The sequence below is a fragment of the Gambusia affinis genome, linkage group LG12 (genome assembly GCF_019740435.1).
Source record: "Gambusia affinis linkage group LG12, SWU_Gaff_1.0, whole genome shotgun sequence".
In the NCBI taxonomy this organism is placed as follows: Eukaryota; Metazoa; Chordata; class Actinopteri; order Cyprinodontiformes; family Poeciliidae; genus Gambusia; species Gambusia affinis.
In genome coordinates, this window is record NC_057879.1 from 7,071,441 (window position 1) to 7,085,414 (window position 13,974).

Consider the following 13,974-nt stretch of genomic DNA (forward strand, 5'->3'; position numbering starts at 1 on the left):
ATTAATCTTAATTGTTTTTATTTCAACAGGCACTTCGTCAGTGAAATCTTTTATTCCAGAAGCTGCAACAAGGTCAAGTGTCGAGATCAGCTGCATTTCTCTCTGGGAAAAAAAACAAAACAAAAAATAAAACATTGACAGGCGGCATCCTTGGAGTGGAAATGAGTATTCTTCTAAATACTTAGTTTGTCCACTAGATGTCCCTCTTGATTTATTTCCCGCCACTGCCTCTTCTGTTGTAAGCTTCCTTGACCTGCCTCATGTTTCGCATAAATCAACCAGTAACAAGGACAGGTTCTGATTAGGTTACACCAAAGTACAGCGGAGTCCTGCGTTTTTGAAGTCAATCTCTTGCATCATATGTCAGCTTTTGTTGTGACTACTCGTCATGATTGATGAATAGTCAAATTGTTTAAAATCTGGACGGTACAGATGAGCTTGTGGCAAGAAAGTCACACAAAGTCGCTCATTTTCTGAATGGAGCATAAAGATTTTTGCTCACATTGAGGCCTTTGCCCGATCCTATTCCCATTCCCGGACTATATTCAGATTGTTTTTCATGTTAATTTCTACTTTGCTCATTTGTATCTCTTTGAACAAGATGATCCAGGTAAAGTTGAAAGTTTGTGAACTATGAAAGACACCGAGGGACAAAGTAGCAAGAAAACAACCCAGCGTCTGTCTGAGGGAGCTGGCTTTCATAATGAGATACGATCAACCAACCAGAACAGAGTCAAAAAACCTGCATGTGGGTAAGTGGATGTGACACGTCGGAGCTTTGAAATACTTCCAGAATCAATTTTGACAGCATTTTTGTGACTCTTTTCATGCTTTATCTGAGTGGTGATAACGCATTAGTATTCTGCAGATGTTCTCTAGGGTGTGTGTGTGTGTGTGTGTGTGTGTTGTCAAGGAGGCGAAGCCATGTGGGTGCTTGTAGCTTTGTTTATCTAACCCTGTGGGCTTCTGGGTTTTGTCCACAGTCACCAGGTCAGAGGTCGAAGGCCTTGTGTCGTGAGTCTGGGCAGAAACCAGCTGGTACCAGTGCAAGTGCTTTAATGCGGCCCGGTCGTCGTACGCTGCATAGCTCTGCTGCAGCAGGACGAGACAAAAACGTTCTTGGCTCACACATTTAAATATTTGAACAGGAAGCAGGAATTTTGAAGGGGATTTCTCTCAGACAAGCTGCTTCCTGAAAACGTAGACGTAATTCGAGTGGGTCAAACAGAAGAGATGGGAAAATCTTCTTCCAGTCGCAGACAGAAAAGGTGACTTGAAGTTGTCACTACGGAATAGTGCAGCCTGAGGTTGATTTCAGTTTCAGCATCCTGGAGACGAGCCACGTTTCACTGCAACTACCGTGGGATCTCTCAGTATGTGCCTTACACATGCACTCGTTGATGATACTGCTGCAACAGAAAATACACCAGTGTGTTTTCATTTTTAGGACGGAAATCATAAAAATGATTTATTATTATTATTATTTACAATGTATATATATATATATATATATATATATATATATATATATATATATATATATATATATATATTTTAATCATTTATTCACTTGTAACAGAGTGGAAAAGCGGGGGAAAAAGTGAATGAGTTGTTTTTGTCGCTGTTGCTTTTCTTCTGATCTGTTATTTATCCCATACAACTGCAATGAAAAAGAAAATATTTAAGGTGAAAAATGAAAAAAATTGCTGTCATATTGTTTTAAAAGTGTGCACACTGACAAGCTCATACTTTGTTGCAACATGTCCTGATTCTTTTTTTGTTTCTCTCTTTCTTAAATTTAGATCTTTTTGGTAGAAGAATTCCTGTCAGTTTTAGTTCTGGACTCATTGCATAATAATATTTTCCCGCTCATTAACAAGTTTTTTCTTATTTTTATTATCATTTGGATGTATGCTTGGACTCAAGGTGGTGCTGAAAAAAATCCTTTTCAATAAATGGTATAAAATAGGATGGGAACTAATTTTTGTTTCAAAGTAAGACGGTTTCTTTCAGTCTTCCAACAAAAAAGACCCGTTCATTCCAGTAACATTTTCCATTTCCATTTCAATCCTAGTGGACCTTCGTTGTGACCTACACATATGCTCCAACCTCCTTCTAAATGCAAAAAACGACAGACTGAGAATTGGCTACCGAATGGTTTTTTTTTTTAAACCAGTGGGAAATGTTCACGCCGTCGATATGTGTACAAAAAAATTTTGATCAAAATGAAGTTCAACCAATTGGCAAACCAGCGCAGTAAAACACACTATATTCAACTTCTATAAAGCTTCGGTAACGACATAAAACGTAGTGGTCATTTGCATGTCCACTGCGTTTCTCACTGATACAAGTTTAGAATTACATTTTTAAGATCAAGACATTTTCGTCCTTGTAATGGCAAAAAAATATATATATATATGAGGGAACATTTCAAGCGACAGGCATCACAACACGTTCCTAATTATATATTTTCCTCGTATTTATTCTCATAGAGTAGGATTTCAGTACAAAAAAATAATGTAGTTCTATATTTAGGGCTCCTTTGTTATTATTTCCATGGCTTTGCTGTGAAAAAACGCCCTCCTGCCCCCTCTCACCCGCAGCCTTTCCAATAGTTGTTATGCCTCTTTCTCTCCTCCTGGTCTCCGCCTCTTCCTCCTCGCTCCCCCTCATCCCTCCAACCTGATCGGTCCTGACAAAAAGGTAAAGTCCCCGTCTGCATGCTAGAACCTCCGAACTCTCTCCGTCCATTCCAGTCCAGTTGTTATCATTATTATTATTATCATTACTCACACAACCACTATTGTTTTCTCCACTTTTCTGCCTTTATTTCTTTTTATTATTATTATTATTATTATTATTATTATTATTATTATTATTATTATTATTATTATTATTATTATTATTATTATTAATTTCCTTCCTCATCTGGAAGTCCCGAAGCTTCCACATCTCCCCACCGCACTGAGCTACCACACCTGTCTGGAAGCATCACGTTGGCTCGGCTGAGATCTGAATTCGCTTCGTGGTCAAGGATGTGATTTCATTTTATTTATTTATTTTTTATTTTTTTGTAGTAAGGATTGACAAAAAAACCCCCAAACAAAACAAACAAACGAAACAAAAAAATCACCGGGGCGACGGGAGAGGAATCGTTGCGGCATGCTCTCGTGACAAAAGAACGAGCAACACATGCATTTTCGAGCACGTGCAGCTCCACTCTTTATGCTGTCTGATGACGATGGAGGACTCGCCGTCATCAACGCGGCGCGGCTGCAGAAACGCCGGCACAATTACACCCACTGTTTATTGTTATTTATTTACTTATTTTTCTTTGACATTCCGTCTTGCAAAAAACATGTGGCGGAGTTTTGTTAGCATTTATGAGGGGGTGGGAGGGAGGAGAAACTGATGTCCTGGTTACTGCAGATCGATACCAGGCCACTTGACATCATTTATCCTCGTTATTAGGAACGCTCAGGTGAAGTGACGCAGACGCATCAAACCCTGGTTTTGGGAGCCTCAGTTGGACGGAGAGCCCTCACATGTTGCAGACCCCCCGCCAAGGCTGGTTTGGATTAGAGAAAGAAATGGGAGGGGTCTATAGCAAGAGGAATTTTTTTTTCTTTTTTCTTTCTTTTCTAAGGAGGTTTGACGTTGACCGGGTAGGAACCGAAGACCAAGGTGATGCAACTTCCATCTTCCGTTTTTTTTTTTTTTTGTTTGTTTTTGTTTTTAACGGCGGGAGAAAAAAAACGCCGTGTTTGAGCAGAAGTGAAGGGCGCGCCGCTCCTCCGCACACAATAGCACATCTCTGATCAGAAAGAGATGAAGGGGGGCAGGTTGGGCTTCAGCTCTGGGGTGTGAGAATGTGTTGGTATGTCTGCACCAGTAACCGTAGCGTGTTAAAATCAGATCAGCATCGTGTTCCGATCACGTCTGTGTTGTCATTATTTGCTGGGTGCATGTTTAAGGAGGAAACACGTGGCACTGTTATAGTGAGACCCCATTCATGATCACTGTGTTCACTATGCAGAAAGTGAGGGAGCTCTGAGGAGGGGGGGTTAGAGATGAAGGGAGGGGCTTGATGGAAGATTTTTCTTTCCACACTTCCTGTCCTGTCAAACACTTTGCTTAATCGTTGAGTTCTGGCATAAGTGACACCGTTTTTCTTCTATGATTAACTACCAATTAGACTAACAGTATGGAATAAGTAGGGAATTAGCGCTGTAGCAACTCCACAATAATGTTAAAATTATGTACTTACCACTTTTTTTACTATTAGAAGATCCTTAACCTTCAACAATGAGTCTGAGATTACTGGAGCTTTGTGTATTTAGATGGTGGCACGCTGTAGTCATAAAGTCACAGGTAAGGCCAGCAACAATATTCTGGGAAGTTGTGGTGGTTAAACATCACACCCACATCAGAAACCCATCATCAGCCTGACCCAGTGATTGAGTGCCATCGAAAGTTCTGACCTTAGCGTCTGAAGTCTAAGAACTGACGGACCAGACAACATTTTGCCCATCGATCATTGTCATTCTTGGTGACCGTAGGCAAACCACAGCCTCAGTTTTCTGTTCTCAGCCACGCGTTCAAGATTTGCTGCGTTGTTCTTTCAGCATAACTTAGTCGTGATAAGTAGCTATTTCAGCTATATGACTTCATGTTGCGCTTGTTCGCCCGTTCTCCTCTGATCGTCAAAGTGTTGTCCACACAACTGCTTCCCATTGGATGTTTACCGTATTTTCCAGAATATAGAGCCTATCTAACTATAAGCCGCACCCACAAAGTAAAAAAAAAAAACGAAACTGTGCTGTAAGCCGCTGGTATCTCCGCCGCTCTCGTTTTTGTGGTTTACCACAAGGACGCAGCAGAGTCTCCATACCATGGATTTGTTCACGAGCTTACGTGCAGCAGCGGCTATCTATCTGTACTGCCAGATCGATAGCTTTCTACTTAAAAGCGGGATCATATGAACGTCTTCGTGTTGTTTCCATGATGAGGTGGTATGAGTTTGAAAACATTTCTCCGTCGTGCCTGCTGCTAGCATGTGCTTGTTCTAAATGAAAATGAGCGCTTTCTTTTTAGATTTCTAGTTTTGACTTCCAATGATTCACTTCCTCCTAAAGAGCCCCCTGGTGGTTGAAAAAAATTCCACAGAAAAGCCGCACCGGGCTACAAGCCGCATGGTTCAACGTGTGGCTTATAGTCCGAAAAATATGGTACTCTTTTTCTGGCCATTTTTAGTTGTTTTACCTAGATGTGGTTGTGCATTGACGAAATCCAGTAGATCAAAACTTTAATGAAACACATTGGCCAACTGCTCTGGCACCAACAACCAGTGAAAGTTCAAAGAAGTGAAAGTATTTGAAAGTGTGAAAGTGAAAGTCATTTAAGTCTCCCTGTCTTTTCCTTTCTGATGCTGATTTTCATCTACCATGTTACTGCTTGATTTGGGATGTGTGGAAAGCAATTGAGCAAGTGTTTTTATCAAAGTGGTGACGTTTTTTTTTTTATGACCATAAAGTTCGAATGTGGGGAAAAAGTCTTGTTGGGGACACAAGTTTGAGTATTTTCTTGCAGTTTCTATTTCAAGAACTCAATAGGTAAAAATTTCGTTCTAATCAAATTATAAATGTCCACCTGCATTAACCTCCCGAACCAGATATGAACCATTTTTTTAATGTAGTCAGGTGCCGCAAAAGTGGCAGGGGTGGAGACTTATTGGCATAAAAATTTCCAGTTCTCTACTAAAATCCAAATTTTCTTCCGTCAATACATCAAGCCAGAAGGGATTCTCGCCTCCTCTGACGGCAATTTAACAAGCGGAATTAATTTTTAATTCCTCTGAAAGTGGTCGGGACTGGTGGATGTCACCCAGCGTACTTTTTCCCATGACCTGGATCAGGACAGTTTTCACAGCATGGCTCTCAGACATTTCAGTGTTGTTTTTTGCCAAGCGTTTGTCCAGACATGTCTGGACGTCTGGCATTCCCAAATGCTGCGGCATTTAGAGCGTTAGGAGAGAGGAGGAAGGGAGATGTGTGGACAGTAAAGCAGAAGATAATTACAAAAGACAATTTTTTGTGTCAGAGGTGTCAAAGCGCGGTCGTGTTGTGACGGTCTTCGCCCAGGAGGATGTTGCTTTATTCTTCAGATCTTCAGATTTAAGTGGTTTGCATTTAAAGTGACAATGCTGCTGGGTTATATACGAAAGGTCTTAGTTTATAATAAACAAAGAAAGAGATGCGAGTGTAAGTCACAGACAAGGTTGCGTCGCGTTTTATCTCCAGCCACCACTAGAGGGCAAGAACGTTCAGCTTAACTTTGCCATTTGGTTTGCGCTCTGGACTGCAATGGTTCAAGGATGTTTTATAGTCTTAGCAAAGCTGCTGTCTTGTCAGACATGATGCAGATTTTATTTATTTTTTTAAAGCCAAAAGGCATACCTGATCTGAGCCACAGATGCAAATGTGAAGTGAAATAAGGCAGAGCTTTAGATTTTTTAGTAGTTTTGTTTTAAAGAAATGTGGAGTAGATTATGTGTATGGTTTAGGTTTAGACTCATTAATATGATTAATAGAAATGTTTTTCCCCCCACTTCTTTTCCTTAATCCAGCCATTCATTCAAATAAAGTCCTGAAATCTCTGCTCGTATTTGACATATGTGTTGATCTTATGGAAAGTAGGGTGGGACTTTAAGTTGAGACAAATGTGGGAAATAGTTTTTTTGTTTTTTTTAGCAATATGTGGCATTTAAAGAAATGAGACTGTCTATATTTGCAATTGCAATCATCTATAATGTCTTTGATCTTGTCTATAAAGATGTAACATCTCCATTTACTTTACAAGCAGGTGGAAAATATTTCTAATTGGTAGGTTCAGTGGATAATACCTCTAGTACTGTCATGTTGTCATGTGCGTTTATAGTCTATGGGTTTTCTGTAGTTCTTACTATTTAATCTTGTGTTTGGAATTTCCTTGTTCCCTTTTTAAGTTTTGGTCACGTTGCTTCTTGTTTCCATTTCTAAATTTGTTTTTGCATCTGGATTCAGTTTCTTGTCGTCTTTCACTTTTACTTCATCAGTTCATCATTTTCTGCAGTGTTTAGGCTTTGCATTTTTTTCTTTTGTTAAATATTTTTCTTAGATCTAGATAATTTAGAATATTACTGAAAGGATACTTCAGCTAGTAAACAGATCCTCATCTATTGCACAGATTTGTTACACACAGGGGATATAGTTCAAGCTTTTTCTTTTTTTTTGTAAAAAAAAAAAAATAAATAGAAAGAGTAAGATTATGGTATACAGGTAATCAAAACCCAAAATTGAGTTAATCCAAAAATTTAGATAGATAGGACAAGGAAAACAATGGCTTTTATGTCAAGCACTTCCCCTCTAGTTCTGAAAACCCTGACTTACACAATCAAGAAACTGGTGGCTGTTTACAGAGTGCAGAATCAAATCAAATGAATGGAAAGTCTAGTGGAAGGAAAGAGTGTGATGGAAAAAAGATGGCCAAGCAACAGAAATAACCACAGTATTGGAAAGCTTGTTTAAGAGTTCAGGGAAATTCACAAAGTCTAGACAACAACTGAGATGTGATATTGTATGCATTATATCATGAACTAGAAGCAATTTCATAAGCTCCTTACCTGGGCTAAGGAGAAAAGAGACTTGGTATTCAACTGTCCAAAGTCCATTTGGTTCAGTGTGAAACTTACTTTGTCCTTGATGATTTGGGATCAAATTCCTTTTCTATGTTTGGTTTCATTATACCACATCCACGTTTGGTCAGGTTTTGGTAAGTTTGAGCCAGATTTAGTGTTTCCTTTTCAAACATTTCCTTCCCTACTCTTCTATCCAGACACATAGAATACATCCAACCAGTATTAACCATTATTCATGCAACTTCTTTAACGCTACTGTCTGGCTCTGAGCTCTCCTGACCAGTTTTTTTTTCTTCTTCTTCTTTTCCTTCTTTTAGTTTAAGGGTCTGCACACCTATGCAGTCAAGGAACTGGTTGGTATTTTTCCGTGATGTCTTCAGTTGAACAATTCAGGAACTAGTTCATTTCAAAGGTGGTAAGGTTGATGTCTATTGCCGTTATTTTAGCAAGAATTAGCAGTCGTACCATAATATATATATTTTTAATGACTCAAACAATTGTATTTGGAGTTGTATGTAACCCGCAATTAGTCAAGGACTTTTATTTTTGCGGGCCCATTTCCTGTTTGCCCCAAACTCTGCTAGCTTATTTAATGCCCCGCCTCCAGCGCGCAGTTAAAAGATCCTCACCTGTTTCCACTGTGGTTGTGGCTCGTTGTTAGTGTCTTCCTCGTGGACTCATCAAAATCTTTAAGCCCACTGACTTGATTGCCTGGTGAGTTTATTATTTGGAAGCAGTGTTGCTTTTATATGTGAAACTTCTGCTCGATTGCTCATTGGAGCGTTGTTTTATTAGAATTATTGGCGTTGCTTACCTGGATGTCACCGGGATTCTGGCACAGCTGGTTGTGGCTAAGCATACCCACTCTCTTAATAAGGTAATCTGTTGCTGAATTTTGTGCGTGTTCTGACAGTTTATATTGATGCTGAAGCAATGAAGTTTTAAAATAAAATTTATCAGAACAGAATGTAGCTACACTTAAGTTTGATATTGCGCAGTATACTTATGTATTTAATTATGTTGTTCTTTCTCACACTCTGCTTGAGTATTTGACAATTAATTAATTTAATTTTTTTGAATGATATTTTGGAAGTGCGCTTTAACTTTGACTTTAAATTGATTAACTTGAAATATGATTGATACTTTTTGTTTTACTTTATTTAAATTATGGTTAATTTATCCTGATTATGGAAATGTTTGTCTAATTATTAGAAATCTAATTGTTATGTTTAATATGCACAAACTAAATGCTTAAATTTAATAATTATTTCTTTGTATTATATTTGTACATAATTGCTATTTTGATAAAATGCTTAATGGATTTTCTGACCTTTTAGGTTAGGTTTTTTTTTTCCCTTGTTGGATCAGATCTTCATCAGGAACTGAAGATGGCGAGCTAAGGAAAAGAACTATGAACTTCATGATTTTGCAATTAATTTATTCTGAGTCAATTGTCTTGTCTCATGCTGTTGCTGTAATTGTTGTTTTTATACAAATCACTTAATATATATATTCACCAAAACTAAAAACACTGCCTCCTGTTTTTTCCACACCTCAGGCTCCTAAAAGGACACTTTTCTGATGCTGCTTTTGTAGCCGCAGTTAGCTGCCTAGCCCATAACTGTTAGATTGTTGGCGAGCTAGCCAGGAGCTTGATACTGTGAATGATTTGTGGTTGTATTGAAATATGGATTTCTTTGACCAAATTGGTGCCAATGTTGCTAATTCTGTCATCATTAGTGGTGTAACGAACACTCAAGCAGATGATGAGATCATCAATTATTTACGTGGTTATGGTGGAATTAAGGTATTTTCTGTTACTGCACGTGAGAGTCCATTTTATAAAAACCTAGCCGTTGAATTCAGTAATTCTGCAGATTTGGAAAAGCTAAAATCACTTTTACCATACGTTTATCCATCCCAGGTTGCAGAAGATGTTATATTTGTTTTTAAATTACTTTAAAGAGAGTGCCCTGCCACAGTGGCCACGACCCTTTCCCGATTACCTCAATGAACTGAAACGTATTTCCCAGCAGAGTGGACAATCATTTGATGACGTTTTGAGAGGAGCTTTTGAACAAATAAGTGCTCATTTAGGAATAGCGGCTACCGGAGGGGAGCTTGATAAGGATGATGAAGGGGATGGTGATGAGGAGGATATTGTTGAAGTACTTGCCACTGAAAGAGATTCTAGTTAGACTCAGCCACCTACTATTCCCTCAGACCAGTCCACCACCTACCAGCAGGGACCACAAACTCAACCAAATCCTACTACAAATGTGGGGCCGAGAATTTTCCTCTCGGGGAATGATCTGAATCCTTCTGGGGTCCAAAGGGTTGTTGTGGAACACATTGTGCGCAGAGATGATGTAAATCTTCATCCTCTGTCTTCATTTAGACTATGTACTTTTTCAGGAAGACTTCCAAAACCTCAGCATGAGGCAGATTATGAATCCTGGAGGTCTCAAATAGAACTTTTAAATGCAGATCCAAGTCTTGCACCCTTACATGTTACAAGGCGCATTTTGGAAGGTTTACTCCCTCCAGCTGCTGACTTAGTGAAGGGCTTTGGGGCCTGATGCCCTGCCTGCAACATTTTTGCAGGTACTCGATTCTGCTTATGCCACTGTTGAGGACGGGGAAGAATTGTTTGCAAAATTTTTAAACATGCTTCAGGACCATGGGGAAAGACCATCTTCTTATCTGCAGCAGAGACTCCAATTGGCTCTTAGCACAGTGATGAAACGTGGTGGGATTCCAGCCACTGAAATGGACAAATATTTGTTAAAACAATGTTGTAGAGATTGCTGGGATAACAGCATGATAAACAAACTGCAACTAGAAAAGAAAAAAGACCAACCACCTCCCTTCTCAGAGGTTTCATTAACACTTGGAACAGAAGAAGACAGACAGTTGGCAAAAGAAATGTTAATGAAAAAACATATTGCATTGTGTCAATGTACAAGCTCACACTACCAGTGCATGTTCATGTGGCCATCCATCAGATTCAGGTGCTATTGAAGACTTGAGAAAGCAAATGCTGAAGCTACAGAGTCAAATGTCAGCCCAGCTGTCTAAGGACTCCAATTCTGTTAAACCAGAAAATCAGCTGAAAAAACAGAAACTAACCCCTGGTCACACCAGTAATAGGCCAAAGCCCTGGTTCTGCTTTAAGTGTGGACAGGATGGTCACATTGCTCCCAACTGTTCCAGTCAGCCAAATTCCAGCCTGGTTGAAGAAAGATGCCGCCAGCTTAAACACAAACAGCAGTCCTGGGAGAAAAGTAAATCATCAAACTAGAAGCTGTTCTTACTGAGGGACAAGTGGGAGCTGCAACCAGTGAATTTCCCCACACTAAAGACTGTGGTGGCATAGGGGATGGCGCGACCCACATTTGGAGGCCTTGAGTCCTTGATGTGGCTGTCGCAGGTTCGATTCCCGGACCTGACAGACATTTGGCGCATGTCTTCCCCCCCCTCTTTCTCCCTTTCCTGTCAGCCTACTGTCGTATAAGGGACACTAGAGCCCACAAAAGACTCCCTGGAGGGGGAAAAAAAATGTGATTAAAGACTCATCTTCATATTTTCCATTACCTAAAAGATTAGTGTGCACAAGTACTCCTTGTACTTCCCAGTACTCAACGAACTCACAGTTTTACATTGCAATTGTACTCCTTGTACTTCCCAGTAGAAGGAGTACTGGTGAGGTGAAGATTAAAGTGATCAATTTTCATTGCTTCTTAGACACAGGTTCCCAAGTCACCACAATTTCACATTCCTTCCATAAAACCCATCTATCAGATCACAAAATAAAACCAATAAATGATCTTTTGGAGATAGAAGGTGCAAATGGTCAGAGGGTGCCTTATATTGGATATGTGGAACTCTGACATTTCCCTCTGAGTTCACAGGAGAAGAGATGGACATAAACACCTTGGCCTTGGTTGTTCCAGACCTGCGATCATCCCAACCCCCTGTTCTGATTGGCACCAACACTTGGGAAGTTGTGTATAACCAGTTCTGTCAGTCACAGTCTGAGTTCCATCATGTGCCTTTTGGATATAGAGCAGTGCATAAAACTTTGGAGATAAGGCACAAACTAACAACTGATGACTATCATGGCATTCTAAAAATGCAGTCATCCATCCCACAGGTTGTTCCTGCTCAGAGAACTGCTGTGTTGGATGCTCTTCTTATATGCCCATTACTGCAAGGTGAAAAAAGAAGTAATTATTCAGCATCCAACCTCTTTTTCTCCACGTGGTGGTTTAATAGTAAAATCTAGCCTTTTTGATCTACCTCCTGTACAGCCTGTAGTGGTGAACACTAATGAATCTGACCATGACATTGGGATTCCAGCTAGAGCAGCCATCGCTGAAGTCAGTACCATCCAAACCATTCTTCACAAAGAGCAGAGTGTGCACCAACCTTCCCATAGTTCAGAGCTAAATCCAACCAAGTTGAACTACAATTTTGGAGACTCGCCGCTCTCAACTGAATGGAAGCGACGTATAACAACCATGCTCGACAGTATGTCAGATGTTTTTTCAAAGCATTATCTTGATTTTGGTCGTACAGATAAAGTTAACCATGAGATCAAACTATCAGATCCCACTGCTTTTAAACAGCGACCAAGACCCATCCACCCCCTAGACGTGGACGCTGCACGTAAACACATTCAAGAACTGCTGCAGTCTGCTGTTATACGTGAATCCTACTCACCCTTTGCTTCCCCCATAGTTGTAGCGCGGAAGAAAAATGGTGCTGTATGGCTCTGTATTGATTACAGGAAGTTGAATGCAGAGACCATTAGGGATGCATATGCTTTGCCAAAGTTGGAGGACACATTTTCAGCACTGTCTGGCTCGACATGGTTCTCCACTCTGGATTTAAAATTTGGTTACTACCAGATTGAGATGAATGAATCAGACAAAAATAAAACTGCATTTATCTGTCCACTTGGATTTTACAAATTTAACCGCATGCCTCAAGGTGTAACCAATGCTCCTAGCACCTTTCAACGCCTCATGGAGCGGTGCATGGGAGACACGAATTTAAAAGAAGTGCTTGTTTTCATTGACGATTTAATAGTGTTAGCACCAACTCTAGAGAAGCATGAACTCCAGTTGAAGAAAGTTCTTCAATGCCTGAAAGAATTTGGATTGACGCTGTCAGTTGAAAAGTGTGAAGCTATGACTTGTTCCGTACTCTCTGATTGGCGCAGGAATTGGTTTCCCACACAAATTTGTCTGATCATTCTTCCTCTGGTGACTCAATTCAAGATATTTTTAGTTCCTCTTGTTTTCTGGTAAGTGCTCAGAGTGAAAGCAAAAGTTGCAAGCTTTGGAACTCATTGTGCAACAAGTTATGCATCTCATCAAGACAAATTCCTCATTTCCTCATACCTTCTGTTGCATTTCTGTTGGTTGTTACCATGTCTCGTGTTTGAGCTTAAAATTTGTGGAGTAATTCCTAATGTTGAATACCACTTCTTTCAATATTAAAATGACAGTTTGGATGCTGGGTCAAACATATGTTAAAAAGAGCTTTAAAATGTTAGAGAATAAAATAAAATATTGGATCTAAATTGAACTAATCTTAGATAAAATACTGAACTAATAATGGAGAAAATATTTAGAGCACTGATTAGCATTATCCTCATTTATACCCCTATAAAAGAGGTTTCTTCAAATGAATCAATACTTTGTTAGAGCATGACTGTATACTGAAAAATGTAATAATCCTTTTTTTTTTTTTTTTCCGTTTTGGGAAAAAGTATATTATGGAAATGTCCTTGCAAAATTACCAGTGGCACACAAGTCCTAACCTCAAACAAGTCCTACATGGTGATTGTTACTCAACAATTTGCCACTGTTTTGTACTTTGAGAAGTTCCTCATAGTAGAAATCCACAACTTATTGAAATCTCTCAACTTCCTTGGGTGTAAATGTCATATGTCTCAAAGACATGTCTTACGTTCTAGTTTTGCTAATTCGCCAATTAAATGAATACTTTTTTTATTAAATAAAATAATACCGACTGCAGTGTATGCAGAGTATTACAAGAACAAAGAACAGCTCTCAATGAGCTTACAGTCGTGTAGGACTTAGTAAAGATCCGTCCAGAAGAATTAGATCGTTCGTGAATGTCATATAACAATATAGCAGAATTTGTTCACAGCGTTGTCCCATATAAGCAACACATCAGTCAACACCTGCACACAATGGACCCCACCAAGCTCCGCCCACAACTGACCCACGTGACCGCAAGTCTCATTAAACAAAGTCTGGCGCCTTGTT

At 39.5% G+C, this 13,974-nt stretch overlaps 1 protein-coding gene across 2 annotated transcripts in view; it reads left to right on the forward strand.

The window, feature by feature from the left end:
- Nucleotides 1-7,823: 7,823 nt before the first annotated feature.
- The window catches only part of slc6a9 (solute carrier family 6 member 9), a 92,643-nt gene continuing 86,492 nt past the window's right edge, over nucleotides 7,824-13,974 (forward strand). Inside the window, exons 1-2 of one of the 2 annotated variants that reach the window (XM_044133943.1) lie at nucleotides 7,824-8,389; nucleotides 8,471-8,552. The gene's annotated coding sequence lies outside the window, so the exon portion shown is untranslated. The remainder of the gene's footprint in view (nucleotides 8,390-8,470; nucleotides 8,553-13,974) is intronic. The other variant, XM_044133944.1, reaches the window with a different exon arrangement.